Source organism: Jaculus jaculus, chromosome 9 (genome assembly GCF_020740685.1).
Source record: "Jaculus jaculus isolate mJacJac1 chromosome 9, mJacJac1.mat.Y.cur, whole genome shotgun sequence".
Classification (NCBI taxonomy): domain Eukaryota; kingdom Metazoa; phylum Chordata; class Mammalia; order Rodentia; family Dipodidae; genus Jaculus; species Jaculus jaculus.
The window spans coordinates 33,404,494-33,412,696 of NC_059110.1; the positions used below are offsets into that span (position 1 = coordinate 33,404,494).

Here is an 8,203-nt window from a genome sequence, read left to right on the forward strand (position 1 = left end):
CTCATGAATTTTTCTGCACTCCACCAACTGTACTTATCTCATATCTTCATTCTCTTTTCATGGGTTTTCAAAAATTTTATTTATTTATTTTTGCATTTTACTCTGTTGTATATCAATGAGGTTTCCTACTTATTTACCCTAGTAGGGATTCATTTGATGAATGGATTCTAACTGGACTCTTAAGTTATGAGTTGGAGTTTTTCATTTTTGGGGGGGAAATGATCAGCTGTTATTTCTTCATCACAGTTAATTTTAGGACTGCAATTAGTAAGTGCCAGATCTTCTCATTGCATCCTTCATGACTCCCAAATTTTCTTTCAAATATCCTCTTTCTTTTCTCTGTACATTGTTTCCATATTCTTGTTCAGATTTATATTCCAATTCTTAAGGAATCACTTTACATAATAATAACACTGATCATTCAGTGTTTAAAACTAGCTTGTGATTTTTTTCCTAAAAGTTCCATGTTTAATTTTGGAAATTTTGTTTAGTAGTTATTTTATGCTTTCTCAAATAATGTTTGGGGATTCTTCTATTATCTTTCCTAATAGAGCTATTAACTTTGTGTCTGGTGTTTGCAGTCATAGCTGGCCCTCTCTCTCTAGGACTTGTGTTCTGCATTTTACTATTTTTGACTCACATTTCTTGGAGAGCTACCTGAGGGAATTAGAGTCTGAACTTAAGCAATCTGGAGGAGTCTGGGGCAATGTCTTGATCGATAAAATGTTCTTGTCAAAATGCTATCATCTCAATACAGAATCCTATAATCTCAACACTCAGGAAGGAGGCAGGGGAAGGTGGATCCCAGGGCCAGCTGGCTAACTAAACTAGTCGAATTCAGTTCAGTGAGAGAGCTTGTCTCAATACATCAGGTAAATAGTAATTGAGGAAGATACCAGGCATCAACCTCTGTCTTACATATGTTTGTGCATGTACTCACACTCAAATGTACACCCACATATATACAAGCACACATACATGCCCACATGCATAGCACATGCACACACATATGCAAGGAGAGTTCTGGGAAAGATTTGCCTTTGTTTCTATGGAGCACCTGTAGCTACCATCAGCCTGTTACAAACTTAAAGATTCCTAGAACTACCTCATTAGTATAAAACTGGTCTTTGAAGCCTTATGAAATGGAATATTTGATACAAATTCTAAAGGAAAAATTCCTTCCTCTACACCAAGTAATGAGGTTTATACATGTGCTTTCTTTGCAGTTGCCACAATAAACTGAAATACTTTGGTTTGCAGATCAGTTTTCCACATTAGAGCTATATTAACAGGATATGCAGGTTAGAAATATGATAGAAATCTCCAACAATGATTTAAGTAAAATGACAAACACACACAATGTGCCTCTACAATCAGTAGTAGTTGTATATATGAAAACACCACGGTGCATGTTCTACAATGGATGAAATGAAGAAACAACAGGTGAAACCGCTTAATATGGATCATTAATAGCTTCTTCCAGAAGAGCCATTTCTGAGCAGTGAGGTTTTTGCTCTGTAGGCATATGTATGATTTATATAAATGAGTTTCATAGTACTGACAAGCACTTTAGTAGAAAGATTCCTAACATATTTGCTTTATGTCTCTTATGAAAATGAACTGCTGCCACTTATGAATATGAGCTGTACATTCTGAGAATCCAGGGATTTCAGCAGGTGATTCATGAAACATTCTAAATCCTGAGAGTTATGTCAAAAAAGTACAGGAATGCTTGTTCCTGAGCAGAACACCAACCATGAGAGCCACTGGCATCTGTGGGGGTACAGAAGACTAAGTTAATGAACATTGAGAACAGCAAAAATGAATATTTACAGATTGCAAATACTCTAACAAAGCAACTGAAGTTGAATTTATTTATTTATTAGAGAGAGAGAGAGAGAGAGAATGGGTGTGCCAGGGCTTGTAGCTGCTGCGAATGAACTTCAGACACATATGCAAATATATGCAACTGTCTTATGAGGGACATGAACAATTGAACCCAGATCCTCAGGTTTCACAAGCAAGTGCCTTAACCACTAAGCCATCTCCACAGCCCCAAAGCAACTGAAGCTCTGTGAATGTGCACATGCCACTTGCTATACCTCCATTCTGAAGGATGCTAACAACAATGGCTGAGGAAGCCTTAATCTCTTTGATAACTATGATCACTGAGATTTGAAGGAAACTCTTTGTCATTTCCTTTCTTTAATTTGTAAAATGAATCTTCAATGGATGAAAGGTGATTTAGGGACGGTATCTCTGGGAGCAGAAGGTTGTTTATTCCAGACCTGGGACTAGGCTGGCTGGCTCGCATTTTCAGCTTCCCACAGTGTTATGGAAACTCAGGTTAGTCCTGACCTGGAAAAAACAGCTCTCTGTCATTCTCTGGACGTGTTCATCTTTAGGACACAGGCTGCCAAGGCAAACGAGCATCATCAGATTCCTTTCCACCTCGCATGGAAGAGAGGCCTCATTGATGATGGCTGTTGAAGGTGAGAAAGGATTCATTCACCCATCACTCCCTCTGCCCTCCTCATAGGCATTGCCTCTTCACTTAGACATTGCAGTGGTACAAACAATCAGAAAAGGAATGCTTCTGTAAACTCAACTTTTCAGACAGTTCAGTTGTGAAAAATGAAGGCATCTTTGACCCTACCTTTGGCTCAGGAAAAGTAAGGGAAAGTGGCATTTAAAATGTCACCATGACATTGAGCATGGCTTTCATAGACCCAAATTGACTTAGAAATATGTTCAGTCTAAAGCTTTTCATTAGCAGTGTCTCAGATCTTCCTTTGTTCTTCAGTAGAGAAGGTGTCACAATGTTGATGCTAGGAAAGATCTTTAAAGATTAATTAATCCAACCTACCTTTTTTTTCACACATTACATGCTTTGGTTGACCGAATGATTTATAAACCCTCTATAAAATTCTTACCACATGAAATGTCTCGAATATTTTCATAAATCTGTTTACCAATCTCAAACACTCCTGAAACATTTCTTTAAAAGAGCAATGAGCCCAAATGACCTGATAACATTTATAATGAGAAATTGACTCTAAACTACAATGTAAAGTGTGTGTGATGTTTAGACTGTCAATTTAACAAGACCTAGAATCACCAAGAAAACAGCCTCTGGGTATGCCTGTGAGGGATTATCTTGACTAAATCAATTAAGGTGGAAAGACCCTCCTTAACTGTGGATGGCACTGTTTCATGGGCTGGAATTTGAGACTATATAAAATGGAGAAGGCTAGCTGAGCAATTGTTCATCACTCTTTGTTTCCTTTCAATGGACTGCATGGGATCCACATGGTTTCCAGCTCCTGCTGCCATGTCATCCCTGTTGTGATAGACTATAAGCTGAAATAAATACATCATTCTTTACATTGCCTCTTTTTTTTTTATTGGTTTTCTACATTGCCTCTTGTCAGGTCATAGTAACAAGAAAGGTAACTAATCATTGAGCAAATACTTTGAATTTGTGGGAAGAAAAGTACATTCTTAAATATACTGTGAATATTAAAGAGTATAACAAATATTAAATGTACTCACATAAGCATAACATATGTTATAAAATATAACAATATATAATATAAAATATATTATATATAATTAATATATATAATAATTATATATAAACATATAATATATAATATTAAATATATATAATATAAAAAATATAAAAATATAACACTAAAGGAGTAACAAAATGTAATATGTATATCATTTTTGTTTGTCATCTTTTCATACTAACAAATCAAAAGCCATTATCATGTCATGCTGTACTGTATGACTTCAATTTAGTATCTTAAAGGACATGGAAGAAGTTACTCATGGAGATGTGAAGGTATTCCAATGCATTCTGGATCAGAGAATAGAATGATGCACAAAACATTACTAACATACTAAACTGTATATCACTGTATGTCAATAGGCTGAAAGGGAGATCAAGGGTAGTTGGGGCAAACTCAGCAAAAGAGGTAGAATAAGAATCTGGCTATGGTTAAAAAGAAAACTTTGACTTGGATTCCACTTAGCCTGATCAGTAGAATAAAGAACCTCCTAAGATTATTTGGCAGAAAGAACTGTTTCTGACCATGTCACTAAACAAAATGGCTGGCAAGGGAATAAGGTGGGTTTTACAGACCACATGCTAACGTGTATTAGTTGGACTTCTAGTCTTTAGGACATAATGCTTCATTTCTGTCTCTAAGTGTAAACCCAGACATGATGGAAAGAAATGTAAGTCTAGAAACATGGGCATAATAGTGAATACACGTTATCATTGCTTCAGCTTCAGTGCTCCATAGGCTTCTGCTCCCTAGGTATAATTTCTGAGTTTTCCCATGTTAAATTTTTCACTTGAGCTGGCAGTGTGACTCAGTTGGTAGAGCTCAACTAGAATGCACAAAGCTCTGAATTCAATCTCCAGCACTGAATAAGTCAAGTGTAGTGGTTAGCATCTATTATCCCATAACCTGGGAGATGGAGGCAGGAAAATCAGATGTTCAAGGTCATCAACAACATAAGGAGTTCAAGGCCAGCCTACACAAGACCCAATCTAGGGAAATATATATATATATATATATATATATATATATATATATATATATATATATACACACACACATACATATACAAACACACACATATATATCACTCATCAGAAGTGAGCAGATAGGAAAGAAATGTTTTGCAACTTTGATGGCATGGTGGGTAAGGAGAAGTAGACTCTCATCAGGAGAAAGCATCGCAAAATTGCACTACACTTGTACCATACACAAGTCATCACAGTTGTCACCCAACCCAGCAGAGTGCACACTTGTTTCAGATACCTCCTATTAAAAGGACATTCTAGAATATTGCATGCAATCCTTTTCATGAGGCAAAGTTATATAATTTACTAAAAGCATGGCTAATTTTGTACTGATACACATACCCATATATAAATAGCATGTAGCTATTTTTAGTACACATATCCATGCAAATTTTAAATAGTATATAAATTTATAGTACACATATACATATATGTCTGCATATCATATGAATCTATTTACAGCATACACACACAGTTGTTTTTTTCTGTAATGGAGGTATTGACTTAAACATACCTTACAGGCCTTTTGGTTAAAGAATTTTCCATTAAAACAAATGTTCTTTGTAAGTTAGCAATGGTTTCAGGATTTAGAAGAAATCTCTAATTTATCATGTAAATGAGTTTAACAATGTCTTGACATCAATGTATATTTATTAGGATCTACATGACACCCAGACCAAGTCTATGTGAGTCATGAAGATCTGTATCAATTAGCCTTCATGGGGGATCTTCCATTATAATTATCTATATGGTTAACATAGAAAGATTTATGTTTCACTTTTTTCAAAAGATCTTACAGGGCTGGAGTGATTGCCTAGTGGTTAAGGTGCTTGGGTGCAAAGCCAAAGGACCCAGGTTTGATTGCCCAGGACCCACATAAGCCAGATGCACAAGGTAGTACATGCATCTGGAGTTCGTTTGCAGCAGCTAAAGGCCCTGGCACACCCATTCTCTCTCTCTCTCTCTCTCTCTCTCTCATAAATAAGAAAAGATCTTACCACTTTAAATGCAAGCAAATGCAAGCACAGTTTCCATCTTGTAGAAAAAAATTGGTAGGAACGTTGTTTTCTGCAGAGGAGAGAAAAAATACATCTCAACAGGGAGTACATAGACTTGTCTCTACTTGATCAATGACTTAAGAAACTTTTAGAAAACATGTTTAGGATAGCACTGTTACAGAGGCTCAATTTAGAACAAGATTTCTCACAGATGAGCATTTCTACTTCAGGGAATAGTTTAGTCACTTGGCTTTAGAACTTCAAATTATTTCATCACTAACCACTTTAAAAATGATTTACAAACACTATAAGAATTACTATTCAATAATAACCTTTACTCACTACCCCAAAATACAAATTCATCATAAGACACCCTCTCTGAAAAACAGATTTCTGGTTTCAAAACTTGTAAGAAATATTTTATCATCCTTGAGTTTTGATGATATGAAATAATTGAACAGGCGCTTGCCGAGTCCCTATTCAACTCATATTACAGAAAAGCAACTAAGTGCTTGTGAACTTTAACATAGAAATAAATATTACCTTAAAATAATTAGTTATTTACCTATTCATTGTTTTGAGGCAGGTATGTAGCCAAGGCTAGCTACACTTGAACAGCCAGAGCTGGCCTCAAACTTGTGAGGGTCCTCTTGCTTCAGTATTACAAATGACTAGTACCATTCCCAGTCTAATCGTGTTTGTAAAACAAATAGTTGAAAGGAATATTTACCAGATTTGTCAATTTTTCAATGATTTTTTTTTTTTACTTAAAAATTGCCATTTAGGATCTATAAAGCTGATCAACCATTATGGAAAAGTAATAGTTGTTGGAGACATAGCACAAGAAAAGAAGAAAAAAGTCCTGTCCGTATGAACTTTATATTTAGGAGGGAAGACGAGAGCACATACCAGGTGTGGATTATCACAATAGCTGTGGTCTTGAAATTTAATTGCTAGTATGCTTAGTTTTTCCAAGGATAAAAAAGTATAGGATGAAAATGATTTTAAATTATGTAGAATTTTTATAAACATTCCAGGGAATATAGTTGTGCCCCACGACGTCAGGGGTTCTTGATTAGGCTTAGTCCCTAGCTAGCACAGTATTCAGGAGATGGAGCCTTGCTGGAGGAAGCATATTGCTGGGGGCAGACTTACCTACTGTGTGATCAGAGCCATTGCGCATCTGCTGTTCTCACTGTGCTGCAGGTGGATGATGAAATGAGATCCTTTCCTCTCATAAGCTGCTTTTGGTCTTGTGTTTTGTCCCAACTAGGACAGGGCAACTAAAATAATAATAAATAACAACTTGAGGTGAAGATTTTTTCCTTTTTCCAGTCAAAATTAAAAAACAAAAGAAAGAGGGTATTAAAACTTGCCTGCCAACAAGAATTTCACATCTCAGAGGTAGAGGAAATAGGCTTGAAGAACATTATATATTTGCATGAAAATCATCTTATACACAACCCAGTAAAATAAATCAAAAATAATGGAAATTCGTATCTTACCCACTAGTCCTGCCCTTTACCCTTATCTGCCCCTTTATCCTTTCTTACATTTGTTGTTTTGTTTGACTTAACTTAGAGCTATTTTAATTTTTTTAACCAACCTATTGGCTATTTATGTTAAAGTTCCTAGTTATTTTGACCATCATATGAGCCAATTAATTATATTGACTGATTTAGATTGCCTCAATGAGTACACATTAGTCAGGTGTATAATGGGAATATAATCTTGGTTATCTGAGTATTGGGGCATCATGATAAGGTGTTTCTCAACAAGTTTGAGTTGTTCAGTTTTACCCCATCTGTTAACAAGGATAAAAGAGTTGTTGAAGAGTTTTCCATCAGTAGTTCCAAAACCATTATGGAGGCCAGTGGTCAACAAAATAGCAACCTCATTGTATAGGTGAAATGCAGCTGGGGAATCTCTCTTTGCCTACCTGGAATAATACTGTGTTATGATCAACCTGTTGTCATGTCAGGACCTTATCATTAGGACTAGTCAACGGCCTGTATTAGAGTTCAACTTCCCCTTCTTCTATTAAGGCTAGACTAAGTCTTCAGTGAATGTATTCTCTCAGACCTTAGAATGAACTAACTAACTTTATGGGAAGGCCAATTGCAGGAAAAGAACTCTATTGTGCCCTGCCTTGATGCACTTCCCCCTGGAGGACCTAGTTTCAGCTGTTTGCCCAAAGAAGGATGTGACAATCTGAAGGAGCATTGAGAAGGCTATAAATACTCCAGAGACATGGAGATCTTCTTGGAACTAAGTAAGGCTTTCTAAATATCCTCTGTAATTTGGACAGTCTGGGTAAAATGATGTATTCCCAGGTCTCAGCGATGACCTAAGACTCGGCGTCCTGTGTAGGTATTAATTTAGTGGCCGGGAGCATGAGCAGCCCTGGATTCCCATCAAAGCCTTGCCACCAACTAACCAAGTAACCTTTGGCAAAATACTTGCCCCTCTGTGCCATTGGTTGATGAAATGCTTATATAGATATTATGGGGATTTACAAAGCTAATGAATAAATGTAAAAAATGTTTGGCTCAGTACTCAATAGGAGGTGGCCATCACTAATTACTTTAGGTGCAATTTTATTTTGTGT

General features: G+C 36.3%; 1 long non-coding RNA gene across 1 annotated transcript; it reads right to left on the reverse strand.

Moving 5' to 3' along the window:
* Positions 1-2,393: 2,393 nt before the first annotated feature.
* Positions 2,394-6,827, reverse strand: LOC123463327. The gene is made up of 3 exons (XR_006638878.1): positions 6,751-6,827; positions 5,596-5,665; positions 2,394-2,483 (listed from the first exon to the last, which is right to left on the reverse strand). It is a non-coding gene; the product is annotated as an uncharacterized LOC123463327 (long non-coding RNA).
* Between the last annotated feature and the right edge of the window lie 1,376 nt (positions 6,828-8,203).